The sequence below is a fragment of the Eptesicus fuscus genome, chromosome 12 (genome assembly GCF_027574615.1).
Source record: "Eptesicus fuscus isolate TK198812 chromosome 12, DD_ASM_mEF_20220401, whole genome shotgun sequence".
Lineage (NCBI taxonomy): Eukaryota > Metazoa > Chordata > Mammalia > Chiroptera > Vespertilionidae > Eptesicus > Eptesicus fuscus.
In genome coordinates, this window is record NC_072484.1 from 84,312,236 (window position 1) to 84,329,497 (window position 17,262).

Consider the following 17,262-nt stretch of genomic DNA (forward strand, 5'->3'; position numbering starts at 1 on the left):
TGTAGACAATGGGTTCCAGCTTCTAGCATCTCCCCCTTTTTTGTTTTCTTAATAAATTTAACAAGAATTAGAGTTCTTTCATGTCCTTTTTAAATTGCTGCCAGGCATTTAAGGAATTAGTTTGTAGTAGGCTTCTTTCTGGGCCATCAGTTCTTTGAGTCCCCTTCCCAGTCACTGTCCCCTGTGACATGACAGCAATGATATCCAAATTCTGGATGGTGGACAAACGGTGGGCAATGGCAATGCGGGTCTGACCTTCTTCGGCTTTGTCCAGGGCAACCTGCACCGATGCACAGCTGATGGCTGCTAGCATGGTAAGGCATCTTTACCATCCCCCATGTCTGGACTGTTTCTCCTCTGTCTCGTCAGCATGTTGCTTGGGGCTACTGCTATCTGTGGTTGCAGTAGTCTGGTCAGTTCCTCTCTTGGATCCAGTGTTGAAGTTTCCACACAGGCTTGGATGAGTTTTCTGGAAATACACAAGCATATCCTCAACCAAAGGTTAATAAAGGGACCCTTTCATAAACTAGACTTGGGGATCTTTCCATTTAACTAGACCAGTGGTAGGCAAACTCATTAGTCAACAGAGTCAAATATCAACAGTACAACGATTGAAATTTCTTTTGAGAGCCAAATTTTTTAACTTAAACTTCTGCTAATGCCACTTCTTCAAAATAGACTCGCCCAGGCTGTGATATTTTGTGGAAGAGCCACACTCAAGGGGCCAAAGAGCCGCATGTGGCTCGCGAGCCGCAGTTTGCCGACCACTGAACTAGACCATTTTCCTTTGGCTTATTCTGATACCAGTGTAATTTCATGAGTGTTTTGCCATCAGCATTACAAGCAAAAAAATTTAAAGTGAAAAATTTAAGTAATTAAGGCTTGATGTAGTTTGCTTACAGCATATTAGTTCACTATCCCCCCCTTTTTTTTGTTTTTAATTTAGAAATAATATTAGAGGCTTTTTGAAAATCCTGCAATGCAGCCTTGATGGCTTCTAATTTAATTCTTTGCACAAAAGTATGACTGGTCTGGATGACTCAGTCTGAATTCATTGTATGATAAGCAGCTTTACTATGAGAAGAACCATCAGTAAAAACAGTTAATGCTCCAGGAATAGGTTGCTGCCTAGTAAAACTAAGTTCCCCTGATTATTCACTTATTTCAATTTGCCAATTTAAATCAGTCTGAAATAAGGCTTATTTTTTAACTTCATTTGTCCTTGGGTATGGACAGTAAATGCCACTTATTGGATTCCTGCTATCAGTCTTTGAGTATATTGACATAAGCTTTGTTAGGGAGGCAAAGTGCAAATTATTTACTTTTCTTTTTGAGGCCTAATACATTGATTTTTAATTACAGTTTTCTAGATATTTGAAGGGAATTTCCCTTTATTTCCTCCAAGAGTAATTTCTAGGCCACATTTAGGTAGTTTATTTTAAAATCTTTTTTCTTTCTTTTAAACAGAGCAACAAACTTGGTTGCTTTTCAGATGCTGACCAATACTGCAATGCATACATATCAAGTAAAAGTGGTGTCTTTTTACTTATGGTGTCTTATTAATGGTGAGATTTAATGCTTGAATAATAACTTTTAATTTACTTTGTAAATAGTGGCAGAAGAGATTTTAATATATCTCCTTTTTATTAAGCTTAAAATTTACTTTTAAACAGCATTCTTTTTGGCTAGTGCTCATTTGCATATGTATGCAAATTTTACTTTGGACTTTGTTAGACCCAATTGTTTATAAAATTTTGGCTTCTCATATAAATGAGTTTATATGAGACCTTGATTATATTATAAAGAGCTAATTTATTAAGTAACTAAAGTAGGCATCTTTATTGAAAAAGCAAAGTAAGCAAACTTATACATTTGACCTATGAAGTACAGATGCTGACCCATCCCCCAGCCTATCTAAAGAGGAGGCTGCCTGAGAGCTTTTGTTTTAAAATTCTGCTGCTGAATAATCCATTTCTGTTTAAGAAGTATTTAGCAACTTTGTCTTGCCCTCCCTTAGAGGTTGAAACTTTTATAACATTTAAAATATATGTATATAAATAAAATATAGTTATCAATTTTATTTGATAAAGCTTTCCACTGATTTTAAGAGAGAATAAATCCTTGAATCATTCCAGGGCCCTTGAAATGTCCCAAAGCTATCTCTCAGTTAAAGTCTTAAAATTTAACTTGGAAAGACTATCAAATATACATAACCCAAAGATTATATTATATACTTTTTTTGTAATTATTCTAAAAGATATCAATTAAATTTAAATTGGTTTTTATATTAAAAATTTGGTTCAGACCATAGAATTAATCCTTCTTTTTAAATCAGACCATATAAAATATAGTTTACCACACATAGTACACATAAGGACTAGAATATATTTTGAACTACTAATTTCTCCAGAGAAAATTAAGAATCATTCCTCTTAAAAATGAATTTCTCTACTTTATGCATTTTATTATCACAACTATATAATTTCTCCCAACTTAATACTTTAAACTCTTTGAAGCCTCAATTTTTAGGTGGCAAGTTAAATACTTAGCATTTCTTAGATTAATAATATATTTATATTTTTAAGGATATATTTCAAATAAAATACAAGACATATTAATAGATTCAAATCTAGCCTTTAGATTTTTCATACAAGGCAAACTCAGATTAATATTTCAGTATTCTGTTATTTCAAAATACCTAGCTATTTAATAATTTTTATTATTTAATTCAGCAAACTTCAAAGTTACCAAAGACTTTGTAAAACTATATGAGGCTGGCGAAAAGGTAAGGGGAGGAGGAAAGCAGGCCTGAATTTTAAAAGTGCCACATTTTTCCTTAGAGATAACATCTAAGGTTGCTGCTGCAGAAAGTGAGACCAGCCCCCTCCTCCAGCAGAGACCTTTAGCCAGTCTCTCCCCGTGAGCAACTGGACCCCCACCATCAATATATTTATAATTATTGCCGAAACCGGTTTGGCTCAGTGGATAGAGTGTCGGTCTGCGGACTGAAGGGTCCCAGGTTCGATTCCGGTCGGGGGCGTGTACATTGGTTGCGGGCGCATCCCCGGTAGGGTGTGTGCAAGAGGCAGCTGGTCAATGTTTCTCTCTCATCGATGTTTCTAGCTCTCTGTCCCTCTCCTTTCCTCTCTGTAAAAAGTCAATAAAATATATTAAAAAAAAAATATATATATATATATATATTTATAATTATTAATGAAAAGCTTCACCGCAAATTCTTCATTTTAGTTACATCTATTTATCCATGTTTCAACAATTTTGAGATTTTAAAGCCAATTGTTATTATTTAAGGCATTTACTTTGGCAAATTCTGCAACAGAGATAATTCACTGACTTTCAGTGGCCTTAATGTTAACGTTGGAATGCGGTCTATTATTATTCAAGAACGACCCTTTATTATGGAAATACTAATCTTGTTGCCTAAACCCAGCCTGTATATTTTCCTTGTTCCATTTTTGCCATCTTTTAAAGAAAAACAGTCTTGGGTTTATTCTATAGTATCCATAGAGAGATGGAGTCAGCCCAAGAGGCCACCCAAAGTTGGGGGGGTGGGGCGCGCCTTCTCTTAAACTAGTCTTTTTCTCCCCACGGGTACAGAAATCCCAGATGTATCCCTTAAATTGTGAGAAATGTTTCATCTATCCAAATTTCAAATGACAGACTGGGAAATAAAAACATCGTGAAAATGAGACTTTTAATACCACTCTCGTGAGTGGGTGTCCATTTTACAGGATCACCAAAAAACCTAGTAATTAATGTGCTGGGGTCTTTTTAGTTATTTATACCTCCCTTTGACTCCTAGGACCTGTACCATTGGCCACATGTCTCCCCACCCCCATATCCTGTTTGCTCTGGGGAAATTCAGTAAATGGCCTGGCCACCTAGGTTTCTTTACTTATTAAATTAAATTAAAGGCATGCTTAATAGACTAACAATAAACAACAAAGACAGATAAAACTACAATGGACAAGTACCCATAACATATAGACAAGACTTAATAAATCAAAGTTCTTTTCCTGGATCTTTCTCTCCATAGCATTGACTGGCCTCTAAAGTTATTTTAGCTAAAATCTGTCTGTCCCAAGGCATCATGTGGCAATTTTCAGACAAAGCATTAAAAAGTCCTTTTGTAAATGGACTGATAGCTCTATTTTCTCTAGCTGTTGAGCCTTTCCACACTAGAGGCAGAGGACCCAGGGGTCTTATGTATTACAGACTTTTGATCCCCAATATGAATTAGGCATAATGCAGTTTGAACAAGAGCCCACATAGTTAAAGATGACAAGGGCACTCATTTTCCTTGAGCCTGATTTAAGAGAGTAACTTTAGACATTTTAATTTCTTTATCCTTGAGCATATAAGCTAAAAATTTACAATGATATTTTTGCCTTTTATTTGAATTTTCCCCCATTATGGCCTGGCTTGAAAAAGACATTCTCACCCACTTACTGATTACGACTTCCAAAGCTTGGCATGAGCTTTATGTGTAGTGAGTCTCCCCACCTTTTCTGGTGATCCCCCCTTTCTGGTGAACTTTCTTCATTTTTCACTCTGGCGAATATTCTTCTCCAGATGTCCCTTTCGAGGCGTGAAAATGCCGCAACCTTCTTCAGCAAGGATTCAGGATCTGGAGAAGGGGCTGCACATAAACGGATACACTAGACAAGAAATATAAATTTAGAAGGCATGGGGGAAGCCAGGCAGAAGCTTTACTCTAGTGGCGAAGCTCTCCTAATCTCCGGACCCAATAGCTTTTATTTACTAGAATACACATTTGCCCTTTAGCAAAGCAAACAAGCATATCAAAGGTAAAGTTTGGTAAACAGTAAAAGATTATCAGGTTAGGGGATTTCCTTGAGGCACCATTGTCTTGACAGAACAATCGGTGCATAGCTTTTAGCCCAGTGATGGCGAACCTATGACACGCATGTCAGCACTGACACACGTAGCCATTTCTGATGACACGCGGCCACATGCCGAAGATGAAACATTTGCTGCTCCTGAGGATGAAACATTTGCGACTAGAGTCTTGGAGTTAGTTTTTTTCCTCAAAGTGACACACTACCTGAGTTATGCTCAGTTTTTTGGCGAAGTTTGACACACCAATCTCAAAAGGTTGCCCATCACTGTTTTAGCCCTTGCTAAAGCCCAAGGTCCATCAGCCTTCTGTGTTCCCTACTGCACTTTCATGATAGTGTAGACAATGGGTAGCTTCCAGCAATTGAGTTTAGGCCCATTTTACTGTGAAAGAGGAGTGGAAGTGAGAGGAGTTTTAGAATGACATATTTTTAAAAATCCAGGTTATTTGACTAGAGCCATAAGCATGCTATGATATAATCTATTGCCTCCTTTTCTATTTTAAGGAAGGTTTTCATTTTTAATGAAACATGAAATCTGGGTAGTCACTTGTGGGAAATATTTGCAAAGAAGTCTGTCTTTAAGGCCTAGCCACCTGTCTTGCTTGTTCTGCTAAAAGCCAGACAAGTTCGTAAAAGCAGGAAAGGAGAGCTGGGGCTGGACTGTAATGAGGCTTAAGGACCACACAGGGGACTGCGAACTTCAGTAAGAATGTGAGGTCAGCCGAAACCGGTTTGGCTCAGTGGATAGAGCGTCGGCCTGCGGACTGAAAGGTCCCGGGTTCGATTCCGGTCAAGGGCATGTACCTTGGTTGCGGGCACATCCCCAGTAGGGGGTGTGCAGGAGGCAGCTGATCAATGTTTCTCTATCATCGATGTTTCTAACTGTCTATCCCTCTCTCTTCCTCTCTGTAAAAAATCAATAAAATATATTAAAAAAAAAAAAGAAAAAAAAAAAGAATGTGAGGTCAGTTTAACGTCTTTAGATATTAGAATGCTTCTTGTCATTGCCCAGAAGGGAGAGAAACACGGGCACTGAAACTGGGAGTCAACACAGTCATTCCCATGACCACAAAGGCAGCACCGATGGTCTCATAGAAAGGAAGAGGAACCAGGGTGAAACAAGTACCTCCTCGCAGGGTGTCAGGCAGCACCACCCCTAAAAGCTGTAGGCCTTTTGCTCGCAGGGACAAAGCAAGCCCTGAGAGCCTTCATGATAAATGAAAATCAGACCACGAGCAAGCTGCCCTTGGCAGTTGTGATGGGTTGAATTGTGTCCTCCAAAAAAGATATGTTGAACCCTGGTTCCTGTGAATATGACCTTCCTCGGAGGTAGGGTCTCGGCAGATGTACTCGAGTGAATGAGGACACTAGGGAGGCCCTCACGCAATGTGACTGGTGTCCTAATGAGAAGAGGAGAGACACAGGCTGACATGCGGGGAAAGGGCTCTGTGAAGACGGGGGCAGAGATGGAAGTGATGCGTCTACAGGTCAAGGATGCTAAGATCTCCAGCGACCAGCAGACGCTGGAGGGACCAGGAAAGGTCCTGCAGGATTCCGAGGGAGCGTGGCCTGCTGGCACCTCGCTGTTAGACTTCTGGCCTCCAGAACTGAGGGAATGTTCCTGCTGATTTACTCGCCTTATTTGTGGTGCTTCGTTACAGCTGCTCTAGGAAATTTATACGTTTATTCACTCGTTCATTCGTTCTTTCAATATGGTGTTACAGGCAGTCAGACAGACATGAGCCGAGCAAGGACGAAGGGCTGGGTACAGACACTCACCAGGTAGAAAGCCCCAGGTGCCTCGCAAGGGGCAGGACTGGGAAAACCAGGACTTTGCCCCAGGGTCACCTCTCCTCCCCTAGCATGTAGCTGGTCCTGCCTTTCCACACCCCTGACCTTCCCTCCCTAAAGATAACATCTAGGCCTCAGTAGTATTTCAGCTCCAGGCCTGGAAAAGCAGCACAACCAGACACGTGACTCCTTGGCTGCCTCAGGACCAGCTGAGGGTCATTGACTAGTGACCCCGTGCCCTGGTGCTGACCAGCTGAGGGTCATTGACTAGTGACCCTATGCCCTGGTGCTGACCAGCTGAGGGTCTTTGATCAATGACCCCGTGCCGGGTGCTGACCAATCAGTGGAGACCAAGATCCTGAAAAGCACACCTGGAAAGCTGATGAATATTCTATTGAGACCCTCCCCTGAGACCTCCCCTAAGATTCCCACCTGCAAGAGAGAGATAAATAGCCTCAGGATGAAGGACCCAGGGCACGCTCGCCCCCAGGGGCAAAAGCCAACCCCACTCCCTCTTCCCCTTCTTTTCTCTAAGACTTGGGACCTCATGAGACTTGCAACCAGGGGAGCAATGGGCAGCGGCAGCTCCTCCCAGGCGAACCCCTGACCCTGTCTCCAAGGCCCCTTTTCTCTGACTTCCCAGTGAGCAAAGCGGCCCGGCCTGGGCTCTCCGGCTGCTGCTTCTAGGCCCTTCCTTGTCTCACTCTCCTAAGTATGTTTTTGCTGCTCCCAGGAAGTTCTTACTTACCTTGCTACACTCTCTCTCTTGATTGAAATCTTTATTTCAAGAAGATAAGAACGCAGGTCTTGTCCTCTTCCTGATAACAATGGAGTGTGTACCCGGGGCTCTGTGCCGGGGGCTTCGCTCTGGGCACCGGGAGACCATGGCCGTACAGGAGGCCTGGCAGGGGCTGACGCCAGGCCCGGCAGGCTGGGTTCTCTAAGGAGTCCGTTCTGGGCCGGGCACCTGGCAGTGTTCTGGGGGGAACAAAGCCTTTGGGGACGGGAGCCTCAGTCTGGAAAGAGGATAGCTGAGGGGCTCACAGGGGCGGGGGAGAGGGAGTCTGTGCAGTGAGGACCACAGATAGGACCACTCAGGCAGGAGGGGAGTAACCTGACATCCCCCTGAGGGCGAAACACCAGCAATCTCTGTGCGTGACCTCAGGTGACCTCCTGCCTAAGCTGGTAGCTGACCCACCTGGAGGCACCCTCAGACCTGCCGTGTCTCCTGGGGGCCCATTTGACAGCTTCTGTCTACCGCGCCTTTAAGCTGCAGTTTATCTGGGAAACTCGGTCAGGCACACTTAGCATCTCAGGGCTGGTGTGAGGATGAACTGAGGGGAATGTGTGGGAAGTAGTTAACCAGGTGCCTGGTGCACAGGAAGGGCTAATGCAGGTCAGCTGTCATCACCACCATCAGATCCTTAATGGGAACCCGTGTTTGGGGGCCGCCCTGACCTTTGACATGCACGGGCCTGGCTCTCCATCCAGCCCAGGGAGGGGCTGTTTTGGCGTCCTCATTGGGGCGCTGGTGACCTCCACCCCTCACCCCTGCCCTCTCTCCCCGCACCCCAACCCCAGCGCGGCTGTGCGGGGCGGCTGTGACGGTCGCAGCCTGGCTGCCTTGGAGTCGGGGCGGCAGCGGCGGGAGCTCAGGTGCAGGGCGAGGAAGCTCCCCAGGGAATCTGGTCCCGCAGAGCCGCCCACGGGAGCCGGGAAGGGCTGGCGGAGGGGTGTTTGGGGGAGACGGCGGGCACCAGGGCACAGGCCGCCCGCGGGGAGCGGGGCAGAGGCGCGGGCAGCCGGGCATTAGCTGGCCGGGCCCGGACCGGGTTTGTCCCCAGGAGGAGCCGGGGCGCGCGGCGCTGGGGCGGGCTGGGAGGGGGCAGGGTCCGGGGCGGGAGGGAGGGGGTGACCAGGGAACCCGGGGAGAGCGGGGAGGCGCCTCTGCGGGCGGCCCACTTCCTGCGATGACCACCAGGGGTCGCCATTGTCGCGCGAAGGCGGCGGGCGTGTCTGCCCTGGAGGCTCCCCCTCCGCCCCTCCTCCCGCTGCTCCCCAGTGAGGTCCTGGGAGGGGACACCCCGGGTCCCAGCCTCCTGGAGCCGCTCGCCCGGCACCAGAGCCTGATGGCCAAGGTCTGCGCAGGGTGCTGGCACCCGGACAAGCATCTCTTCCCATGTGGGTTCATCAGTTTCGGGGACAGATGTGGATGGGCTTCCGCCAGCTGCTGGGGCGCCCACCTGCTGTGCACGTGTTGCTCACCTCCTTGCCCGCACCCCTGCTCCGGTAGGCCAGTGTTCAGCAGTATGAAGCCTTATTTATAACTAAAGTCCCATATCCCCTCCTCTTCCCTCCCCCCCGCCCCCCAGGCGGGGAGCCCTCTCCTGCGGGCTCAGTTGGCTGCCAGAAGCACCCCACAGGTCTCCGGGACAACGAAGAGCTTCCAAGCCCTCAGTGGGGGAGCTGAGGGGGGCCCCGGCTCCAGGGGCTGCCCCATTCCAGGCAGGGCGCCAACCCCAACAGGCAGGCCTGGTCTGGGCCTCACTTTTGGAAGCTCCCCACATCCTGGGAGACAAGTCTGGGCTCCAGGCCCTGGGGGTGGGGGTGGGGGATGCCCTCAGGGACAGGGTGGACCAACAGCTGGCAACGTAGCAGAAGTGACCAGCTGAGCATCCCAGTGTGACGGCCCTCCCGGCGGTTTCCTGCCCTCAGTGCGGCTCAGTCTGTGTCTCCTTCCTGAGCCTGGGAGCAGCCACGTGCCTCCCCATGACCCCATCAAACTCTGCCCCCTGACATGCATGTCTGTCCTGGGGCGGGAGGCCCTGCAGTCCTGGCCCACAAATCCCAGTGGCTTGGCCCTGGAATGTTAGTGGAGAGAACCCCGGCCCCAGGACACCCCGGCCTGCAGAGCTGAGGGCTCACAGGGGTGGGGGAGAGCGAGTCTGTGCAGTGAGGACCACAGATAGGACCACTCAGCCAGGAGGGGAGTAACTTGAAATCCCCCTGAGGGCAAAACACCAGCAATCTCTGTGCGTGACCTCAGGTGACCTCCTGCCTAAGCTGGTAGCTGACCCACCTGGAGGCACCCTCAGACCTGCCGTTTCTCCTGGGGGCCCATTTGACAGCTTCTGTCTACCGCGCCTTTAAGCTGCAGTTTCTTTATCTGCGAAACGCTGACAGGCCCACTTAGCATCTCAGGGCTGGTGTGAGGATGAACTGAGGGGAATGTGTGGGAAGTAGTTAACCAGGTGCCTGGTGGACAGGAAGGGCTAATGCAGGTCAGCTGTCATCACCACCATCAGATCCTTAATGGGAACCCGTGTTTGGGGGCCGCCCTGACCTTTGACATGCACGGGCCTGGCTCTCCATCCAGCCCAGGGAGGGGGCTGTTTTGGCGTCCTCATTGGGGCGCTGGTGACCTCCACCCCTCACCCCTGCCCTCTCTCCCCACACCCCCAGCTCCCTGTGTTAGTGGATGGAGGCCTCTCAGTGCCTCAGTTTCCCTGTAGAAAGGGTGAAATGGCCACCTTCCCCTTTCGTCACGGGATGGGAAAGAAACAAGTCAGAGCAGATGGCAAGCTCAGGTGCCGGCGGTGGGGAGGGAGGTGATGCCATGGGCGGGGCAGCTGGTGCAACCTTTCTCCCTGAAGCACGAAGCCCACCTGGCCCCGCTTTCATTTCTTCGCCGTTTGATGGAGACAAGGGTTGGACAACCACTCCCCGTTCCTCCGACCTCTAGGATCAATGGGTTGCAGCCCTCAGCTGCCCTGGCCCCTGGGAGGGAGACGGGCAAGGTGAGGGCTGTGGGGACCGGGGTCTGAGCCACAGACACGGGGGGGGGGGGGGGGGGGGGCAGCCGACTGTTGGCAGGCAGGAAAACCAGCCCCGTGCGGCCAGATGGAATTTTTCAGAAGTTGGAACCCGTATTTTGATGGCCATTTCCTAATGTTGAAACTTTGGCACATGATTCAAAAAACTGTAAAACGTTGTGGGCCAATCAAAACAGAGCCGAGGGCCAGGTCTGGGCCTGACGCTGCCGGCGGGTGGACCTCACACCCAGACCTCCTCCCGGCCACGCGGGCCGATGGCCTACGCCCAGCCCTGGCCGCGGGGGAAGGCCCGTGCCTGGCCCTCTCTCCCAGCTGGCACGCAGCGGGAGCCACTTCATTCTGGGGCCCACGTCTCCGAGCGCTTTCTGGAAACCTGGCACCCACCTTCTGCACTTTCACCGGAGCAGTTTGAAACAGCTCCCATGCTCGGCAGGGGCGCTCAGGGACTCCCCCCCTGAGCCTGTTTCATCATCTGCAAGTGAGGGGTCCAACTAGACCCTCCTCCAGGCCAAACCTTCATGGCTCTAGGACCAACGTTTGGGCTTGGTGGGAGGGAGTTTGTAACGTGTATTAACATGCAACAGTTCACGCGTGGTTTTAGCTGAGTCTCTAAGGCTGTGCTGTCCACCAGAAACACTAGACGTCGCTTAAAAAGTTATAAAGAAGTAGGTAAAATTAATTTTAATGAGACATTCGATTTGAAGCAATACATAAAAATATCAGTTCCATAGGTCATCGCTGTAAAAACGATTGAGATGCCGGAGAGGACAGGGACCCTGCGTTTTCACACTGAAGGCGCAACTCCGGCTCAGGGGCCACGTGGCCAGTGGCTCCCACAGTGGACGCGCAGCCACGGCAGGGAGGGACCACGGTCCCACATTCCCGGGCCACCTAGGCAGGAGTGAGAACCTGCCTTTCCTGGCGCGTGAAGGCTGTGCCTGTCCTCCCTCCCACTGGATACGTGTCCTCATGGAGAGGGTGGCCATCCCACGTCCAGCTCACCCCGCATGCTCTGCTCCCGACCCTCTCCACCGCCGTCCACCAGCTCCGGGACGGCTGAGCAGGAAGACTTCCGATGCGGGGAGACGAGCGCCCCCAGGGGACCTGTGGCTGCCCAGCCCCGCAACCCGTGATCCATGGGGCCAGCCCCTGTCCGCACCCCCACCCGGAGGAGCCAGAGGCCGCTGCGCGCAGGAGGAGGGGAGCCGGGCAGGGAGCAGAGGAGACACCCGCAGCCCCTTTCCAAGGCAGGCTCCGGAGGGAGGAGGGGGGCCCTGGGGAGAGCAGCTTTCATTTTTCCTGGTTGATCCTCACCCGGGGTATTTTTCTCATTAATTTTTAGAGATGGTGGAAGGGAGTGGGGAGGAGAGAGACATCGAGGTGAGAGAGACGGACTGGTTGCCTCCCGTCCCCGCCCCAGCCTAGGGGTGTGCCCTGACTTGGGGCCTGGAACCCACATGCCCCAAATCACCGAGCCCTCCCCCCCCCCCCCCCCCCCCGCCCCCCTGCATGCGGGAATGCATCCCGGATCCTGAGCAAGCAGGACCCTGAGCGTGCCCGGGCTGGGCGGCCAGGCCTGGGGCCACCTCCTGCGGGCAGCCGTGGGGCAGGGCAGGGGGGGCGGGGGCTGGCTGTGGGCTTGGTTAGCATTTAACTGTGTATACAGAGAACTGCACGTGTGTGCCGGCCTCCTGGAGGCCCCTCTTTTGGGGCCACAGACTGGGCGCTCCAGCTGAGTGGCTGGATGACCTCACCCCTGGAGCCAGGCCGGGGGCAGGGGGGGCGGGGCGTCCAGGGGAGTCTGGCGGCCCTGTCCCAGGCCTGGCAGCTGCTCAGGCGAGAAAGGCCATGGTTGGTGTGGAGCCCACCCTGGCCCGAAGCTCCGTCAGCTGAGACCCGCCTTTCCCTTAGAGCTTTGGCTTTTTAGCTGCGAGAATGAGCCAAGACTCTTGGAAGACTTCTGAGCGCCAGGCACTGTTCACCCTGAGTGTGAACTGTGTAACCCTCATCCGACCCAGAGGGTGGGAGTGTCAGTCCCCCCCCCCCCAACCCCCACCCGGGCCCCCCACACCAGAGCCCAGGCTGGCAGAGGTGGCTGCTGAGTGACTGGCCCAAGGACAGAGCCCGCCGTCTGTCACAGACTCAGCCCAGCAGCTCCCACTCCTGCGGCCACTTGGCTCTGTGACCTTCCAGCACCCGCTGAAGTGCAGCCCTTTGGCGGCAGGGGTTCCGGGCGGCCTGGGAGAATGACTGATGGAGAATAATTTGTGCTCTGGCCGGTTTGGCTCAGTGAATAGAGTGTCAGCCTGCGGACTGAGGGGCCCCTGGTTCCATTCCGGTCAAGGGCACATGCCTGGGTTGGGGCTGGATCCTCAGTGGGGGCTGTACAGGAGGCAGCCGATCAATGATTCTCTCTCATCATTGATGTTTCTATCTCTCTCCCTCTCCCTTCCTCTCTGAAAATAAAAAAAAAGAAGAAAAAGAATAATTTGTGATGAGATCGTCGAAGGTTTCCTTTGAAATGTGAGAGTATTTTTCAGGCCCAAACCTTCCCCTGCGCAGTGCCCCGCTCTCCTTGATTTGTTTAGGGAATCCTTTCTTCAGTGGGTCTCAGCAGAGGCCGTCGGAGGCCAGGGACTGATACTGTGGGACACTTCCGAGCTTACAAAGTGCTTTCCTTACACGTGTAGCTGCTCTCGCCCTAACCCAGCAGCAGGCGTGTAGGCCCATTACAGAGAATAGGAAGCAGATGCTGACGGTGGCCAGAACCATGATTGGCAGCTCAGCCAGGGCTCAAACCATACATTCAAAATTGAATTTTCCAATTTAAAAAAAATGGAAAGGGACAAGGTGCCAAGCTGACTGGATTCTAGAACCACCACCCTGTGTGTCTTCGGGATTTCTCTCAGGCCCAGTTCCGTCCTTTCTTGTCTCACCCCCTTCCCTCCGTTCCCCCAGCCTCCCTGCTGACGCGTAAACAGGCCCACAGGTGGCTCACCTGGGAATGAGGGCCACGCTGTGGTGGACCCACCAGCCGGGCCAGTAAGTCTGGAGGCGCAGGCTTCCCCGGTCCAGGTTTCAGGAGGGAGACCCTGCCAGGCAGGATGGCCAGTGAGGGCTCATGAAGCTTGAGTTGTCATGGGACAGTTAGATCCAGCACACGGACACAGTCCATTGCATCCTCCCTACCAAAGGCTGAGGAAGGCCTGGGTGGGGAGACCGTGACCACCTGCTTCATAGGTTGACGCTCAACCACTGAGCCACACTAGCCGAGCTCACTTGTTTCCTTGTGAGGGGATGAAAAAAAAAAAAGGAAAGGAAAGAAAAAAATACACAGGGGTGGGCAAAAGTAGGTTTACAGTTGTTCATATGGGGAAAATATATGATACAAGAATAAACTCTGAGTTTTGTGTACTCCCAACTGTAAACCTACTTTTGCCCACCTGTATATATGTTACTTATGCTCGAGAACAACTCTGGTTGGTGTGGTTCATCCATTTCAGTAATTGTTCTTGCTACTCAAACTGTCCCATTCAGCCAGTGAAGTTCTGCTTGGCCCCTGTGTCTCTTTCTTTTTTTTTTTTGGTAATTTTTAAAAGATTTTGTGGTTTTTTTAAAAAAATAATTATTGTTGGAAGTATTACATATGTCCCCCCTTTTCCCCCATTGACCCCCTGCAGCCCCCCCCCCCCCCCAGGCTTCACCACCCCATTGTCTGTGTCCATGGGCCATGCATCTATGCATTCAAGGTCTTTGGTTGGTTACCTCCCACCCACCCACCCTTCCCTCTGAGATTCCCACTCTGTTCCACGCTTCCATGTCTCTGGATCCACTCCGTCCATCAGTTTATTTTGTTCTTAGATTCCACATATGAGTGCGATCATGTGATACTTGTCTTTCTCTGACTGACTTATTTCACTTAGCGTGATACTCTCCAGGTCCCTCCATGCTATCTCAAAGGGTAAGAGATTCTGTTTTTTTTTCCTGCTGCATAGGCTACTGTGTCTTTGATAGCTTCTTTCCCATCCCCTACGACAAGATACTCCATCTGGTGCCATTCCAGTCCCAGACATTTCTCCTTGAAACCCTGACTTCTTTTAGTGGAAAATGGTACACAATTGTACACACACACACACACACACACACACACTTGTCATTTGGGTTGTCTAAACTTTATCCTCTACTAGTTTCCTAAGCCAGGGCTATAGAATCAGTATTCCCTGACTTTTTGCCTGTTGTTGTCTGCAATATTCATATTCAAAAGTCCGTTTGGCGAGGTCGAAGTCCTTGGCTCTTATACTTGTATTTCTTTTCTGAGTATTTTAAATATCTTATCCATTTTCTTGTGGCATAAAATGTTGCTATTAAGCCCTGACCGGTTTGGCTCAGTGGATAGAGTGTTGGTCTGTGGACTGAAAGGTCCCAGGTTCGATTCCAGTCAAGGGCATGTACCTTGGTTGTGGGCACATCCCCAGTAGGAGTTGTGCGGGAGGCAGCTGATTGATGTTTCTCTCTCATTGATGTTTCTAACTCTCTATCCCTCTCCCTTCCTCTCTGTAAAAAAATCAATAAAATATATTTTTAAAAAATGTTGCTATCAAGATGGTTTTTGGCAATTGAATTTTCCTTTCCTTCTAAGTTACTTGGTCTTATTGTTCAAAGTATTTTTATTCTTTTTATATTTAGAGTTCAGTATTTTACTAGAAAATGTCTTGGTATTGGTCATTGTGGGTCAATTTCTGTAGTTACGTGGTGTGCCCTTTCAATTCCTGCCAGACTTTTTGTTGGTTTTCCCCCAAGTTTCTGGAAGAAATGTATTACTATCTCCTAGCTATAGTTAAGTGTCAGGTCCAGCCTGACGATTGAACTGGGCTGAGGTAGGGAGGTGGGATTTGAGAAGAGAAAGAAAGACAGGACAGCGGGATTCGGGAGGTCCACAGCTCTCGAGAAGCTCTGGCAACTTTTATTAGTAATACAGTGCTTTTTATACATAAGAGACTAAGCAGGGAATCACTCACAAGGAAAACATTCTTTGTTTCTCTAAAATCACTACTGGAGGGATAAGTTGAAGGACAGGTTTCTTGTTACAATAAATCTCACTAGTTGGATACATATTTCTTGGTAAGCCATGAAAGTAGCTTTATCCTACTGATAGCAGTCATATAAACAAACCCTGGGAAAGCTCTGGAGGCAGGGGCTGCTCTCGTTATACTGATTAGTTGCCATCCAAACAGGCCTGGGAAATCTGTGCGGGTAGGTGCCAGCCTTGCCAGCCCTACAGGTGCAAGGACCGTGTCAGCTTACAGCCCGTTCCCCGCAGTTAAGGATTTGCCTAATTTTTCTTTTGGTTGTCAACATTTGGCTTCCTACATTGTTGAGGCTATTTTATTATGCACACACAAATTTAGATTTGCTAGATCTTTCTGGTCAAACTTTATATTATCATGAAACACCTCTTTACCTCTAATAATGCTTCTTGCTTTTAAATCTGTTTTGTCTAATGTTAATATGGCTACCTCACTTCCTTTAGGTTTATGATTGTTGTATCTTTTTTTCCATACTGTAACTTTTAACCTTTCTGTGTCTTTTTATTTTAGGTGTGCTTTCTGTAAGCAGTTTATAAATTATCAGATAAAGACCGTCTTTATCTTTTAATTGGAGCATTTAGTCCATTTATATTTAATATAATTACTTGGGCTTAAATGTTATTTTTTGCTCTCTTTTTGTCCCAATTAGTCTGTTTCCTTTTCTTTTCTTTTTTGCCTTTTTAAATTATTTCATCTTTACCTTTCTTAGTTTGGCAACTGTATATATATTTTAAAACATACTTTTAGTGGCCAAACATGGATATTACAATACCTTTTTGAGTTATCAAATTCTACAAGAAACAAGTACTCTTACCTCTTCTTAGATAATATGAGCACCTTAGAAAAACTTTAATTCCATTTTCTCCACTTCTGATGTCTGTGCTGTTGCTGTGTGGCCTTGCCCAGCAGTCGATGAAGCTTTCACAGGCAATGTTCAGCTTCTCATCTCTGCTCTGTGTGATCAGCAAATGCATCCAGGCTCTGAACACCTGCCTATCCCCCCGAGTTTCTGGTCTCCGTCAGATCTTGGTCCAGTAATTCTTTACTCTTATGTTAGCTCTCTGATGCCTTCAATCATTTTTATATTTGTCGCAACTTTTCTAATTGTCTGTGGTAAAACAATTGTTCTAATTTACCTATTCCGTCATAAACGGAAGTGGAGGTCTTGTACTACTATGTCTATTCTATTAGACGAAGACCCATTGAGCAGGAATGGAGGCAGGTGTTGGTGCTAACAGAGGCGAAAGCCTGAGCCTCTCAGCATCTCCGGGTCTGGGAGAGCTGACTCACAGGCCAGGCATGTGATGTGCCGGGGGCGGGAGTGTGTGGCAGCCAGTCCTGGGAGCTGCACATATTGCTTAGCTGTCTGCGTAAACATAATCCAAAAGGGCACCTGAGGTGACCTGGGATGCCCCGCGCAGATCCTGGATCAGTGCCCAGAGCCCAGAGCCGCTGGGGCCTACCTAGCCTCCACGGTCAATATGAAAATAGCCTCTTTGTTCCACCTTCACAGTGATGAATACAACAAGTGCTCGGTGCTGGTTCAACAGCCTGTAGTTCAAGGACAGGAGTCTGGGCCAACAGTCAGAGTCAGCCCATCCTTGCCTGAGGCTGAAAAGGAAGGTGAGGGACAGGCCACTCCTGGAGTTACGGCATCGTCTTCGTGTGAACATG